Source organism: Mustelus asterias, chromosome 10 (assembly GCF_964213995.1).
Source record: "Mustelus asterias chromosome 10, sMusAst1.hap1.1, whole genome shotgun sequence".
Taxonomy (NCBI): Eukaryota; Metazoa; Chordata; class Chondrichthyes; order Carcharhiniformes; family Triakidae; genus Mustelus; species Mustelus asterias.
The window spans coordinates 125,932,036-125,948,346 of NC_135810.1; the positions used below are offsets into that span (position 1 = coordinate 125,932,036).

At 50.9% G+C, this 16,311-nt stretch overlaps 1 pseudogene across 1 annotated transcript in view; it reads left to right on the forward strand.

Annotated features, from left to right (window-relative positions):
* LOC144499957 (amyloid beta precursor protein binding family B member 1-like) overlaps positions 1-16,311 on the forward strand; it is a 106,678-nt pseudogene that overhangs the window by 78,481 nt on the left and 11,886 nt on the right. Inside the window, exons 8-10 of the transcript XR_013498910.1 lie at positions 950-1,034; positions 1,465-1,548; positions 9,035-9,100. The product of XR_013498910.1 is annotated as an amyloid beta precursor protein binding family B member 1-like (transcript). The remainder of the gene's footprint in view (positions 1-949; positions 1,035-1,464; positions 1,549-9,034; positions 9,101-16,311) is intronic.

A 16,311-nucleotide genomic window follows, 5' to 3' on the forward strand; every position in this document is an offset into this window, starting at 1 on the left:
AGATCTCTGAAGGCAGAAGGGCATGTTAATAGGGTGGTGAAAAATGCATACGGGACACTTGTTTTTATCAATCGGGGTATAGATTACAAAAGCAGGGAAGTCATGTTGGAGTTGTAGAATTTTGGTGGGGCCACAGCTGGAGCACTGTGTGCAGTTCTGGTCGCCACATTATTGGAAGGATGTGATTGCACTGGAGGGGGTGCAGAGGAGATTCACCAGGATGCTGCCTGGGATGGAACGTTTAAGTTATGAAGAGAGGTTGGATAGGCTTGGGTTGTTTTCATTGGAGCAGAGAAGACTGAGGGGTGACCTGATCGAGGTGTTCAAGATTATGAGAGACACGGACAGAGTGGATAAGGAGCAGCTGTTCCCCTTAGTTGAAGGGTCAGTCACGAGGGGCAGGAGGTTTAGGGGGGATGTGAGGAGAAACGTTTTTACCCAGAGAGTGGTGACGGTCTGGAATGCGCTGCCTGGGAGGGTGGTAGAGGCAGGTTGCCTCTACATCCTTTAAAAAGTACCTGGATGAGCAGGGACATGTTTAGCGAGGGTGGGGGAACCTCTTCCAGAGAGTGCAGCTTGCAACCCAGCATCATTTATACCAAGTACACTTGAGACACTGTGCAGAGAAACACGTTGACAGCAATCTGTCCCGTATCTCTTCCCCACCCTCACCTCCCCACCACCCCGAGAGCAATTCTGTGATTGGTACTTGTGATCCCCTGAATTTATTCCCCATGTCTAGGAGGAATTCCCTAGAGTATTTTCTTCCTTTGTTGGCCCTGCGATATTTTGGGTTTATTTGTTTCCTGAGAGGCAGCTTCTTTGTATTAGTCAGACCTTCTCCCGATTCCAATTCCAACCCCACCCCCCAATCCAAGTCTGTGACCCTCCCATGGATTGTAGCCTGTTGTCTTTCCCTACTAACTGACGCACCTCTCTACCTCCACAGATCATGGCTGACAGAAAGGACACCAAGACCTCAATGAACGGAATCTTATTCGACCATTCCAAGCTCGTCGATGTCCCGTTTCAAGGTACCATCTCTGACTGTTGGCATGGAAACAGCAGTCTGGGTTAAGCTGCCATGCCACGTGTCACCATGTGGTAGGATCATGTCTTGTTGACCTGTGTGTAACCTGACAACCTGAACATGGTTTGTGTCCATTACTGATGCGAATCTGTTGAGTATGGAAGCTGGAATGCCAGGTCCTTGCAGCTTAGTGCCACGTTGTCATTGGTAGTAAAGGTTATGTTATCAAATTAATAATCCAGGAACGTGCGTTCACACTCCTGATTCTGCTGAGATTTCCCCGTTGTATCATCACTGTCGCTGATTAACGTCCTCAACAAACCTTTAAGGGAAGCTTCCCATATTTAATTAACGGTGTCTTTGTGTCAACTTTGTACCATTTGCTCTAAATCTTCCTTTCTGCTTTGTATTGTGTCCCTGGACTGTATCTGCAGTGGAATTCCCCGTCCCCAAGAGTGAGCTGGTTCAGAGGTTCCAGGTGCTGTATTTGGGAAATATCCCAGTGACCAAGCCTGTAGGTAAGAAACAAACCTCGCTGTTTAACAGGTGTGTTGCTCATTCTAACCCTCATCTCTGGTAGCTTGGCAATGGTATCAAATGGAAATGAGGAAGAGGATTGCTTCCCATTCCAGACATTCCCAACCCTCCAAATCTACCAATCTCATTGACTAACTATATCAAGCCCAGGCTACTTTGTCACTCTGTTTCCATCATTAGGATTTAATTCATCATTCATTTTGCCTTCACTGAGTGCATCAGTTTTTAATCGTTTTTACTTTCCTTGTCTGATCTCATTTGAGCGTGTGTGTGCGTGTGCGTGTGCGTGTGCGTGTGTGCGTGTGCGCGCGCGCGCGCACATACCCCGGCGTGTCTGAGCGGGAGTGTGTGAGTGAAAAGGTGCTTTGGTATGTTGTGTGTGATTTGCATCCACTCAGTCCTGCTTCCCTCGTCTCTCTGGTGGTTTGTGCCTAGTAAGCTCTGCAAGCAGTAGTTCACAAAAGGCTGAACTCACATCTCTCCTCACCTCATGCTCCCCAGCTCACTCTGGCCTCGTGCATGTCAGTGGCACCTCGACATATAATAAAAACAACATTCCAGGAATGCCCTACTGCCCAGAGAGCAAAGGAAGGTCAGCCTCTCTGTCATAATTCCCCTTTGCCTGCTCTCCCCCCTGCCTCTGCTGAATCAACCCTGTTCTCTCTGACCCCCTTTCAAACCTGCTCAGTTTCCAGCCTTTATTTACCTAACAGACCTGTATCCCTGATTAAATTCATGGGTAACCTCTGTCCCTGTAACCACCTCCAACCCCTTACACCCCTCCTTGTCTCTGTAACCTCCTCCAGCCTTTACACCTCTCCCTGTCTCTGTAATCTCCTCCAGCTCCTACCCTCCCTCCCTATCTCTGTAACTTCCTCCAACCCCTTACACCCTTCCCTATCTCTAACCTCCTCCAGCCCCTACAATCCTCTCTAACTCTGTAACTTCCTCCAACACTCCAACCTCACTCTATCATCCTCTCCCCTCCAAGCTGCATTCTCGATGATGCGCTCCTGCCTACTTCCACGTGGCAAACCTTATCTGAAACAGGACAAGGCTGGCAAAAATTCCCAAATGAGGGATAAACTCTTAGGATCTATTGTCAATTGGTAAAAACCACAAGATTGTGATGGGGAATAACATTAACAAGCACCAGAGATGTGAGCGATTCTGGAGCTGTAATGAATGGGACGTACTTGAGTAAATAATGTTATTGAGGCAATTCCCGGGTAAATAACAGGAATTTGGACTTTAATATTAAAATGTCATGTGACACAGTGATGATTAACACCTATTGAATTCCAGAGAAAGTGAGGGTGCAGATGGCAGGATTGCTGGAGACACGGGAACAGTGCTGATTGTCAAGGTGTGATCTTGGGAGAGAGGGACAGTGAATGATATGATGTTGCAGGTCCTTAGTGATTGGGACAGGGAAGGTTCAGGGAAAGCTGGAATGCCGAAAGTGTTTGGGAGTGAAAGGAAGTTCCTGCTAGTGGAGGGATTGGTAACAAGGGGACAAGAAACTGGGATGATGAAGGGAAAATAATTTTTATGAGGAAAAGGGATCCATCCAAAAGGGAGGAAGCTGTTATGATCAAGAGTGTCACCCTGTAGGAGGGGTTACAAAAGCACACTGGAGAGTATGGGGAATGATTAGGGAGATAGCATGAGGATAGACAACTCCAGAATCAGTGTGGAAGAGCCCATCGAGTCTACACCAACAAGTGAGAAACACCTGACCTCGCACCTATTCCCATTTACCAGCACTTGCCCCATAGCTCTAGTGTGCGTCAGAATAGGCACAATGAAGCAATGGCCACCAGTGCTGGACATACCTTTGATTCTGAAATCAGCTGATTTCAGAAAGCAGCGTCGCAGCCCCCGATTACAGAGAGAGAGAGAGACAGACCCCGGTTAGAGAGAGAGACTGCCCCCGATTACAGAGAGAGAGAGACTGCCCCCGATTACAGAGAGAGAGAGAGAGCTCCCGGTTACAGAGAGAGAGAGAGAGAGACAGCCCCCGGTTAGAGAGAGAGAGAGACAGCCCCCGGTTAGAGAGAGAGAGAGTCAGCCCCCGGTTAGAGAGAGAGAGAGACAGCCCCCGGTTAGAGAGAGAGAGAGTCAGCCCCCGGTTAGAGAGAGAGAGAGACAGCCCCCGGTTAGAGAGAGAGAGAGACAGCCCCCGGTTAGAGAGAGAGAGAGTCAGCCCCCGGTTAGAGAGAGAGAGAGAGAGACAGCCCCCGGTTAGAGAGAGAGAGAGAGAGAGACAGCCCCCGGTTAGAGAGAGAGAGAGAGACAGCCCCCGGTTATAGAGAGAGAGACTGCCCCCGGTTACAGAGAGAGAGAGAGAGAGACTGCCCCCGGTTACAGAGAGAGAGAGAGACAGCCCCCGGTTACAGAGAGAGAGAGAGACAGCCCCCGGTTACAGAGAGAGAGAGAGAGAGACTGCCCCCGGTTACAGAGAGAGAGAGAGAGAGACTGCCCCCGGTTAGAGAGAGAGAGAGAGAGAGACTGCCCCCGGTTACAGAGAGAGAGAGAGAGAGAGACTGCCCCTGGTTACAGAGAGAGAGAGACTGCCCCCGGTTACAGAGAGAGAGAGAGACTGCCCCCGGTTACAGAGAGAGAGAGAGAGAGACTGCCCCCGGTTACAGAGAGAGAGAGACTGCCCCCGGTTACAGAGAGAGAGAGAGACAGCCCCCGGTTACAGAGAGAGAGAGAGAGAGACTGCCCCCGGTTAGAGAGAGAGAGAGAGAGAGACTGCCCCCGGTTACAGAGAGAGAGAGAGACTGCCCCCGGTTACAGAGAGAGAGAGACTGCCCCCGGTTACAGAGAGAGAGAGAGAGAGACTGCCCCCGGTTACAGAGAGAGAGAGACTGCCCCCGGTTACAGAGAGAGAGAGAGACAGCCCCCGGTTACAGAGAGAGAGAGAGAGAGACTGCCCCCGGTTACAGAGAGAGAGAGAGACAGCCCCCGGTTACAGAGAGAGAGAGAGACAGCCCCCGGTTACAGAGAGAGAGAGAGACAGCCCCCGGTTACAGAGAGAGAGAGAGAGAGACTGCCCCCGGTTAGAGAGAGAGAGAGAGAGAGACTGCCCCCGGTTACAGAGAGAGAGAGAGAGAGACAGCCCCCGGTTACAGAGAGAGAGAGAGAGAGACAGCCCCCGGTTACAGAGAGAGAGAGAGACTGCCCCCGGTTACAGAGAGAGAGAGAGACAGCCCCCGGTTACAGAGAGAGAGAGAGAGAGCCCCCGGTTAGAGAGAGAGAGAGAGAGAGACAGCTCCCGGTTACAGAGAGAGAGAGAGAGTGAGAGCCCCTGGTTACAGAGAGAGAGAGAGACAGCTCCCGGTTACAGAGAGAGAGAGAGAGTGAGAGCCCCCGGTTACAGAGAGAGAGAGAGAGACAGTCCCCGGTTACAGAGAGAGAGGGAGAGAGAGAGCCCCCGGTTACAGAGAGAGAGAGAGAGAGCCCCCGGTTACAGAGAGAGAGAGAGACAGCCCCCGGTTAGAGAGAGAGAGAGACAGCCCCCGGTTACAGAGAGAGAGAGAGAGAGAGAGCCCCTGGTTACAGAGAGAGAGAGAGACAGCTCCCGGTTACAGAGAGAGAGAGAGAGACAGCTCCCGGTTACAGAGAGAGAGAGAGAGAGAGAGCCCCTGGTTACAGAGAGAGAGAGAGACAGCTCCCGGTTACAGAGAGAGAGAGAGAGAGAGAGCCCCTGGTTACAGAGAGAGAGAGAGACAGCTCCCGGTTACAGAGAGAGAGAGAGAGTGAGAGCCCCTGGTTACAGAGAGAGAGAGAGACAGCTCCCGGTTACAGAGAGAGAGAGAGAGTGAGAGCCCCCGGTTACAGAGAGAGAGAGAGAGACAGTCCCCGGTTACAGAGAGAGAGGGAGAGAGAGAGCCCCCGGTTACAGAGAGAGAGAGAGAGAGCCCCCGGTTACAGAGAGAGAGAGAGAGAGCCCCCGGTTACAGAGAGAGAGAGAGACAGCTCCCGGTTACAGAGAGAGAAGAGCCCCTGGTTACAGAGAGAGAGAGAGAGACAGCTCCCGGTTACAGAGAGAGAGGGAGAGAGAGAGCCCCCGGTTACAGAGAGAGAGAGAGAGAGCCCCCGGTTACAGAGAGAGAGAGAGAGTGAGAGCCCCTGGTTACAGAGAGAGAGAGACAGTCCCCGGTTACAGAGGGAGAGAGACAGTCCCCGGTTACAGAGGGAGAGAGACAGCCCCCGGTTACAGAGAGAGAGAGAGAGAGACAATCTCCGGTTACAGAGAGAGAGAGACAGCCCCCGGTTAGAGAGAGAGACAGTCCCCGGTTACAGAGAGAGAGAGAGAGAGAGACAGTCCCCTGTTACAGAGAGAGAGAGAGAGAGACAGTCCCCGGTTACAGAGGGAGAGAAAGAGACAGCCCCCGGTTAGAGAGAGAGAGAGAAAGAGACAGCCCCCGGTTAGAGAGAGAGAGAGAAAGAGACAGCCCCCGGTTAGAGAGAGAGAGAGAAAGAGACAGCCCCCGGTTAGAGAGAGAGAGAGAAAGAGACAGCCCCCGGTTATAGAGAAAGAGAGAGTGACAGCCCCCAGCTACAGAGAGAGAGAGAGAGAGCCCCCGGTTAGAGAGAGAGAGACAGCCCCCAGCTACAGAGAGAGAGAGAGAGAGCCCCCGGTTATAGAGAGAGAGACAGCCCCCGGTTACAGAGGGAGAGAGAGAAAGAGACAGCCCCCCGGTTAGAGAGAGAGAGAGAGAGAGACAGCCCCCAGCTACAGAGAGAGAGAGAGAGAGAGCCCCCGGTTACAGAGGGAGAGATCCAGAGAGCAGGGACACAGCTCCCGGCTACAGGGAGCATGGACAGACTTCCCGGTGACTGAGAGCAGGGACACACTCCCCGGTTACGGAGAGCAGGGACACACTCCCCGGTTTGGGAGAGCTACGTGATGCTGATAAACTGTTAACATTATGCTAACCATGATTCTTAGTGACTGAAACATGTTGCTGGAGCCCGGAGCTGTAACCTTTCTGGGATCCTTGGAGAACACTAATGTTAGAAAGTGAGGATAATGTTTCCGATCCTTTAGCCTACATACTGCCCGCACTGCTCACACACAATCATTGGATAGAATGATCCAGCACAGAAGGGAGGCCATTCTGCTTACCATGTTATCTCAGCTCATTCTGACCAGTTTCAAGTAAAACTTCTCTTGAAGTTGTTTGCACATACAGAACTTGAGCATACTGAAAAAAAAACATTTTGTCAAAGCTTTTCATTTTTCACTCATCAGGACAATCAGAAGGATACCAATGTCAGGGGAAACAGCAACTTCATTCTGTATAAGAAGAGGGTGCTGATTGGTTAGCCAGTGGACTCTTATTGATAAAGGCATTGCCATTCAGAATGTACCAGTTAATGGTGACTGATAGTTAACTGCCAAACGTTTTTTGAAATTAACCAGGCAGCTTAACTCTGGCACTGCCCTAACGAATGAACCAGCTGTCACTTATTTTGGTTGAAACAAGTGCAATGTGTGTATATGTTCTTTCTGTCTGCAGAGCAGGGCCCTGTGTATTAATATACGTAGCTTCCAATAAAGGCAAATTCACCACATTGCCAGCCTGACTGACAACCTTAAATTGGTTGACAGCATCATTTTTAGGACACTGAGGATTACTCAGCAAATGTTGTCCAATCGCAGAATCACATCTAATATCAGACACTGTGATTTGAGTTTTACTGGCACGGGCTGCTTGGGTACTGTCTGTACCTTGCCCATTGTGAACCGCTGCTGGGACATGCTGTTTGATATGGTCCGCCAGTCTTTGGGACGTACGTCCTACACACCTAGCATCACACTGACACTGAAATTCATTCACACATTACTCCTTTGTGTCTTTTTGGCTTGATGGCAGCTTCCTGTTAGTGGTGAATATCACTCGTGTTGCTGCTACATAGTAACAGCATGAAACTGCTAGCTTCACCTATTCCTCACATTTTTGAGAGAGCAAACCCTGCCAGGGTAACCGGAGGTAGACTGGGCACCTTTTAGGGCTGAAAATGTTGGCCTTAGGCCCATTCATGTGTTTACACAATATTCAGCCTGAAATGATGTGATCAGGGAAGCCATTATCCCACGGGATGTCTTTGATTCGCTGATTTCAGCATCAAGTCACATGCTGAGTATGTGGCTCGGGCCCTGTTTCCCAGATTGCTGATGAGGTCAATCTAACAGAGCGTGGAGTCCCAGCGTGTATACCGAGCAGTGAAGGGGGGCTTGTGAGAGACCTGGTAGAGAACCTCCTGGCAGATTTCTCAACTAGTACATCAAGGAAAGGGAGTCCATTTGACTGCTCCATTTCAAAGGTGAATTTGAGCGTGGGATGGAGCTCATTAAGACAATTGAGGAAATTATTACACACAGCTGTGGATTTAAAATAGAGCAAACGTATCATCCACAGATTGGAAATATGCAAGGGGTTAAAGGTCAGGTGTCATTCTATCGAAGACACATTCCTCATGGAACTCAACAAAGATGTTAGCGAGAGCTGGGTTTAGAGGGTATCCCATAGCAACACCATCTATTTGGGTATATATGGTGTCATTAAAACAGAACTCTGAAAACTGATTCAGACAATGGTGGTGGGACGAGATTGATATCGATATGCAAGTCCTTATGGTTTTCACAAACGTGAAGGAATCGTTCATCGTCTTTGTGGAAAACTCGCTGAAAACTGGTTGTAACAATTCCCCCAACTATTTGGCCAATTCTTGCTGTGAAAAATCGGTCAGAGTTAAGATGGGGCATAAAAGGATTTGACTTTTGTGTGTCTTCAGCCCATGCTTACATGGATGCAGTTAACCGTGAGGGCAAACCCTGTCATAAATATCATGATGCAGCTCATCGCTCTTACACAACCTTTTTTTAGCTTAATTTCAAGCAAGGTTGTTTGATATTGAGCGGCACTCTGTTCTCGGACAGTAGAAAGAGTTTTTTCCCTTGAGAATGGTATTCTTGTGATTGTCCTGATGAGCGCAAGATGAAAAACTTTGACAAAATGTCTTTTTGCAGCACCTGCCTGTGACAGGCCTATCTTCAGTAACTTCCTTCAGCGTAGCTGCTCACCATGTCCCACAGACATCTGGTAAAACTTCACAGACTTGCATTCTCACACACACATGGGGACGCACTCTCACTCACTCGCTTTCACTTTCTCTCAGTTCCTTGTTAAGTGCAGCAGCCAGTTTTCACACAGCAAAGCTCTATAAACTAGTAGTTAATTGATTAGTTTTTGGAGGATAACTCGAGGGTAACTCTATCTTTGGTTTGCCCCTCCTCCCTCTGGAAAAGAGGCTGATGGGTCTGTACTAACACTGCTGTCAGTCTGTCCTATCATCCAGTCATGACCTCTAACCTATCACCTCAGTAACTTTTTAAAACAAGCAACTTTTTATCAACTTTCAAGATTCACGAGTGACCCTTCCTCTTACCAGACACTAGGCACTTCTCGAGATCAGGGATGCTGGGAGCCAGCCGTGGCTCAGGGCTGCAGAGATCAGGTAGGGAGTTGCAGTAATACAAGGTACCAGGAGCTCAAGATTTTAAAAAGTAATCTTCATGTTTTCGATGTTTGGCTGAAAATGGTAGAGAAATCAGAGATTGGAGCTAGTCTGCGGGTTCTCTGATTTGACTGGATCACCACTGCCTTCTCGGGGGTAATTAGGAATGGCAGCAAATACCAGCTTTGGCAGCAACAGTCACAAGTAATAGAAAAAATAAAATCACCAATTAGATCCTGCTTGCTTTCTAAAACTGCTGACTATTGCAGGATCATGAGGAATGGTTGAGGACTTGGGGTCTGCACTCGTTGGAGTTTAGAAGGATGAGGGGGGATCTTATTGAAACTTACAGGATACTGCGAGGCCTGGATAGAGTGGACTTGGAGAGGATGTTTCCACTAGTAGGAAAAACTAGAACCAGAGGGCACAACCTCAGGCTAAAGGGACGATCCTTTAAAACAGAGATGAGGAGGAATTTCTTCAGCCAGAGAGTGGTGAATCTGTGGAACTCTTTGCCACAGAAGGCTGTGGAGGCCGGGTCATTGAGTGTCTTTAAGACAGAGATAGATAGGTTCTTGATAAGGGGATCAGGGGTTATGTGGAAAAGGCAGGAGAATGGGGATGAGAAAAATATCAGCCATGATTGAATAGCAAAGCAGACTTGATGGGCCGAGTGGCCTTATTCTGCTCCTATGTCTTATGGTCTTATCATTCCGGAAAGCAGAGATAATTCCAACTCCTCACCTTCACTGCAAAATGTCTTCCTAAATCTCTCTCCTCAGTCTTCTCCACCCTCACCTCCAACTAGTGTGAGAGCTTCATGGGCTACTTTGTCACTAAGATGAAGACAATCCGATCTGCAGCCTCTGTCTCTGCCTCTCTTTCGCTAGCCCACAGACCAGACTTCCGTTAATGCCCCCACCGACCCCCCGGCCTAGCCCTGAACTCAGATCTTTCTCCAGTTTCTCTCCTATCTCCTCTCAAGCCCTCTCTGAGCTCATCTTGTTCGCAGTCCAGAGATGTGTGGGTTAGGTGGATTGGCCATGCTAAATTGCCCCTTAGTGTCAGGGGTACTAGCTAGGGTAAATGCATGGGGATAGGGTCTGGGTGGGATTGTGGTCGGTGCAGACTCGATGGACCAAATGGCCTCCCTCTGCACTGTAGGATTCTATGAGACCCAACTCCTGTTCCCGGGACCCTGTTCCCACTGTGCTGCCTCTCCTGGTCCCCATGTTAGCTGAAACAGTGAAGAATTCTCTCTCTGCAGGTAGTGCCTCTGCTTTCAAATCAGCTGTCATCACCCTCTCCTCAAATAAAAAGCCCTGACCCCTCCGTGCTTGTGAACTACCCTCCCATCTCCACCCCCCTCTCTGCTTGAGCATATTGTCACCTCCCAAATCTATTCCCATCTTTCCCAGCATTCCATGTTGGAATCCCTGACATCCTGTGTGAGTGTGACAAAGAGAACCTTTCCCTCCTCGTCCTTCTCCAGCTGTCTGCAGCCGGTGACCCGCACATGCTCCTCCGACCCACCCCCCTCCAACCCCCTGCCCTTGTCGCCCAGCTGGGTGGCACTGCCCTCCCCTGCTTCCATTCCTGTCTATCCAATCCAAGCCAGAGAATCACTGGCAATGGCTTCTCTTCCTGACCCTGCCCCTTTCCCTCTGGTGACCCCCAAGGATCCATCCTTGGCCCCTCCTATTCCTCACCCACTCACCGCCCCCTCAGTGAAAACAGAGCGTCAGAACAAAGAACCGCACAGGAACAGGCCCTTCGGCCCACCAAGTCTGTGCTGACACAGATGCCTCTCCAATCTGATATTTTCTTGCCTTTACATGGTCCATATCCCTCTATTCGCTGCCTATTCATGTATCTATCCAGATGCCTCTTGAACGTTGTGATAGAATCTGCTTCCACCACCACCTCTGGCAGCGCGTTCCAGACATTCACCACCCTCTGTGTGAAAAACCTCCCCTGACATCCCTTTTAACCTTTCCCCCTCTCACTCTCAACCTATGCCCCCGAGTAACTGACCCTTCGACCCTGGGGAAAAGACTCCGATTCTCCACTCTATCCAAGCCTGTCAGAATCTTGTAAACCTCTATCGGGTCCCCCCTCATCCTCCGAAGCTCCAATGAAAACAATCCAAGTTTGTCCAACCTTTCTTCATTGTCCATATCCTCCAAACCAGGCAACATCCTGGTAAATCTCTTCTCCATCCTTTCCAATGCATCAACATCCTTCCGGTAGTGCGGCGACCAGAACTGGACGCAGTACTCCAAATGTGGCCTAACCAGCGTTCTATACAGCTGCATCATCAGACTCCAGCTTTTATACTCTATACCCCGTCCTATAAAGGCAAGCATACCATATGCCTTCTTCACCACCTTCTCCACCTGTGTTGCCACCTTCAAGGATTTGTGGACTTGCACACCTAGGTCCCTCTGTGTTTCTATACTCCTGATGACTCTGCCATTTATTGTATAACTCCTCCCTACATTATTTCTTCCAAAATGCATCACTTCGCATTTATCTGGATTAAATTCCATCTGCCACCTCTTCGCCCAATTTTCCAGCCTATCTATATCTTGCTGTATTGCCCGACAATGCTCATCGCTATCCGCAAGTCCAGCCATCTTCGTGTCATCCGCAAACTTGCTGATAACACCAGTTACACCTTCTTCCAAATCATTTATATATATCACTAATAGCAGAGGTCCCAGTACAGAGCCCTGCAGAACACCACTGGTCATAGACCTCCAGTCGGAAAAAGACCCTTCGACCGCTACCCTCTGTCTCCTGTGGCCAAGCCAGTTCTCCACCCATCTAGCCACTTCTCCTTGTATCCCATGAGCCTTAACCTTTTTAACCAACCTGCCATGTGGGACTTTGTCAAATGCCTTACTGAAATCCATATAGACGACATCCACGGCCCTTCCTTCGTCAACCGTTTTTGTTACTTCCTCAAAAAACTCCACCAAATTTGTAAGGCACGACCTCCCTCTTACAAAACCATGCTGTCTGTCACTAATGAGATTGTTCCGTTCTAAATGCACATACATCCTGTCTCTAAGAATCCTCTCCAACAACTTCCCTACCACAGATGTCAAGCTCACCGGCCTATAATTTCCTGGGTTATCCCTGCTACCCTTCTTAAACAACGGGACCACATTCGCTATCCCCCAATCCTCAGGGACCTCACCTGTGTCCAAAGAAGCGACAAAGATTTCCGTCAGAGGCCCAGCAATTTCACCTCTCGTCTCCCTGAGCAGTCGAGGATAGATGCCATCAGGCCCTGGGGCTTTGTCAGTTTTAATGTTCCCTAAAAAACCTAACACTTCCTCTCTTGTAATGGAGATTTTCTCTAACGGGTCAACACCTCCCTCCGAGACACTCCCGGTTAACACGTCCCTCTCCTTCGTGAATACCGATGCAAAGTATTCATTTAGGATCTCCCCTATTCCCTTGGGTTCTGAGCATAATTCCCCTCCTTTGTCCCTGAGAGGTCCGAATATCTCCCTGACAACTCTTTTGTTCCTAACGTATGAATAGAATGCCTTAGGATTTTCCTTAATCCTGCCTGCCAAGAACATCTCGCGACCTCTTTTTGCCCTTCTAACTCCCCGTTTGAGTTCTTTCCTACTGTCTCTGTATTCCTCCAGAGCTGTGGAGATGCCGGCGTTGGACTGGGGTAAACACAGTAAGAAGTTTAACAACACCAGGTTAAAGTCCAACAGGTTTATTCCTCCAGAGCTCCATCTGTTTTCTGTTGCCTGGACTTAACGTACGCCTCCCTTTTCATTTTAATCAGATCCTCAATTTCCCTGGTTATCCACGGCTCTCGAATCCTACCTTTCCTATCTTTCCTTTTTACAGGCACATGCCTATCCTGCAGCCTTATCAATAGTTCCTTAAAAGACTCCCACATGCCAGACGTGGACTTAGCCCCGAACAGCCTCTCCCAATCAATGTCCACCAATTCCTGCCTAATCCGGCACTCCCTCAGTACTGACTCACTGACAGTGCGGCACTCCCTCAGTACTGACTCACTGACAGTGCGGCACTCCCTCAGTACTGACTCACTGACAGTGCGGCACTCCCTCAGTGTGCCTCAGTTTCTGGAGTGAGATTTGAAACCACAATGCTGACTGCGTTCCTCACTGTGTGAGATACAGAGTGGAAGACTGAGAGGGAGGGGTTGGCCACTTCCTGGAAAGTCTGAGTGCAGGAAAGGAGAATTGATCCCCTCCCCCCCCCTCAATGTGGAGTATAAGACAGAGAGATGATAATTCCAGTTTGCGTTCCTGTCTCTGATTTGAAATCTTCCACACCTATTTGGTGCCGTGAATATTTTGGAGCTTGTTGCCTGCCCACCAGCAGCTCCACCTGTTTCCTGTCTCTCTTCCTCCTCAGTCTCCTTGTTGCTCAATGTCACAGAGCTTTGCTCATAACGGACACGGACTGAACAGACTGACAGCATCTGGAGCAAAGAATTCTGCAGCTGGTCCCAGTGAGTCCCAAAGCTGTTCTGGGATGATGGTGGGGGACGCAGGGCGCCTCCAGGCTGCGGGGGGGAAACCGGTTTCTAATCTTGCAGCCATCGGGGTGGGATGTGACGGAGCAGCAGATCTGTCCAATCAGCACTTCCCTCTCGCTGTTTGCTGCTCAGTGTTTCCCAGGAGACTGGATTCTGATCCTTCACCTTCTCAATGACAGACACACATTCCCTCCACTCCTCTCCCCCCCCCCCCCCCCCCCCCCCGCCCTCGCTCCCCCCCACCCTCTCCCCCTGCTAGCCCCCCGCTCCCCCTCCTCCCCCCCGCTCCCCCTCCTCCCCCCCGCTCCCCCTCCTCCCCCCCGCTCCCCCTCCTCCCCCCCACTCCCCCTCCTCCCCCCCCACTCCCCCTCCTCCCCCCCGCTCCCCTCCTCCCCCCCCGCTCCCCCTCCTCCCCCCCCCGCTCCCCCTCCTCCCCCGCCGCTCCCCCTCCTCCCCCCCCGCTCCCCCTCCTCCCCCCCCGCTCCCCCTCCTCCCCCCCCCGCTCCCCCTCCTCCCCCTCCTCCCCCCTCCTCCCCCCCCCGCTCCCCCTCCTCCCCCTCCTCCCCCCCCGCTCCCCCTCCTCCCCCCCCGCTCCCCCTCCTCCCCCCCCGCTCCCCCTCCTCTCCTCCGGTTCCCCCTCCTCCCCCCCACTCCCCCTCCTCCCCCCGCTCCCCCTCCTCCCCCCCCCCGCTCCCCCTCCTCCCCCCCGCTCCCCCTCCCTCACCCCCCCGCTCCCCCTCCTCCCCCCCCGCTCCCCCTCCTCCCCCCCCGCTCCCCCTCCTCCCCCCCCCGCTCCCCTCCTCCCCCCCCGCTCCCCCTCCTCCCCCCCCGCTCCCCCTCCTCCCCCCCCACTCCCCCTCCTCCCCCCCCACTCCCCCTCCTCCCCCCCGCTCCCCCTCCTCCCCCCCGCTCCCCCTCCTCCCCCCCCCGCTCCCCCTCCTCCCCCGCCGCTCCCCCTCCTCCCCCCCGCTCCCCCTCCTCCCCCCCCGCTCCCCCTCCTCCCCCCCCCCCGCTCCCCCTCCTCCCCCTCCTCCCCCCCGCTCCCCCTCCTCCCCTCCTGACTCAATGATGGTGGGGGACACTGAGCAGCAAACAGCGAGAGGGAAGTGCTGATGTAAATTGAGTCTGTGTCTTTATATGCCTTGTTTACGAACAGAATTCCCACTCACCTGAAGAAGGGGCTTGGAGCTCCGAAAGCTTGTGTGGCTTTTGCTACCAAATAAACCTGTTGGACTTTAACCTGGTGTTGTTAAACTTCTTACTGTGTTTACCCCAGTCCAACGCCGACATCTCCACATCTTGATGACAGAAGCCAGAGGGTGGTTGTTGAGGGTTGTTTTTCAAACTGGAGGCCTGTGACCAGCGGTGTGCCTCAGGGATCAGTGCTGGGTCCACTGTTATTTGTCATTTATATTAATGATTTAGATGAGAATTTAGGAGGCATGTTTAGTAAGTTTGCAGATGACACCAAGATTGGTGGCATAGTGGGCAGTGAAGAAGGTTATCTAGGATTGCAACAGGATCTCGATCAATTGGGCCAGTGGGCTGACGAATGGCAGATGGAGTTTAATTTAGATAAATGTGAGGTGATGCATTTTGGTAGATTGAACCAGGACAGGACTTACTCAGTTAATGGTAGGGCGTTGGGGAGAGTTACAGAACAAAGATATCTAGGGGTACATGTTCATAGCTCCTTCAAAATGGAGTCACAGGTGGACAGAGTGGTGAAGAAGGCATTCGGCATGCTTGGTTTCATCGGTTAGAACATTGAATACAGGGGTTGGGACGTCTTGTTGAAGTTGTACAAGACATTGGTAACGCCACACTTGGAATATTGTGTGCAATTCTGGTCACCCTATTATAGAAAGGATATTATTAAACTAGAAAGAGTGCAGAAAAGATTTACTAGGATGCTACCGAGACTTCATGGGTTGAGTTGTAAGGAGAGGCTGGATAGACTGGGACTTTTTCTCTGGAGTGTAGGAGGCTTAGGGGTGATCTTATAGAGGTCTATAAAATAATGAGGGGCATAGATGAGCTAGATAGTCAACATCTTTTCCCAAAGGTCAGGGAGTCTAAAGCTAAAGGACATAGGTTTAAGGTGAGAGGGGAGAGATGCAATTTTTTCACACACAGGGTGGTGAGTGTCTGGAACAAGCTGCCAGAGGTAGTAGTAGAGGCGGATACAATTTTGTCTTTGAAAAAGCATTTAGACAGTCACATGGGTAAGAAGGGTATAGAGGGATATGGGACAAACACGGGCAATTCGGACTAACTTAGTGGTAACAGCTGGGTGGCATGGACAGGTTGGGCCGAAGGGCCTGTTTCCATGCTGTAAACCCCTATGATTCTGAGGGTGGAATTTTACGAGATTTTTTGTCAGTGTCGGGTGGGTGTGAAACTAGGAGAGTTCCAGGTCCATTTTCAGGCCCAATCTTATGCACTCTGTCTTTAACAATTTGTACGAGTCTGTTTAATAAGAACATATGAACTAGGAGTAGGCCATCTGGCCCCTCGAGCCTGCCCCGCCATTCAATAAGATCATGGCTGATCTTTTTGTGGACTCAGCTCCACTTACCCACCCGCTCACCATAACCATTAATTCTTTTACTGTACAAAATTTATCTATCCTTGCCTTAAAAAACATTCAATGAGGTAGCCTCAACTGCTTCAC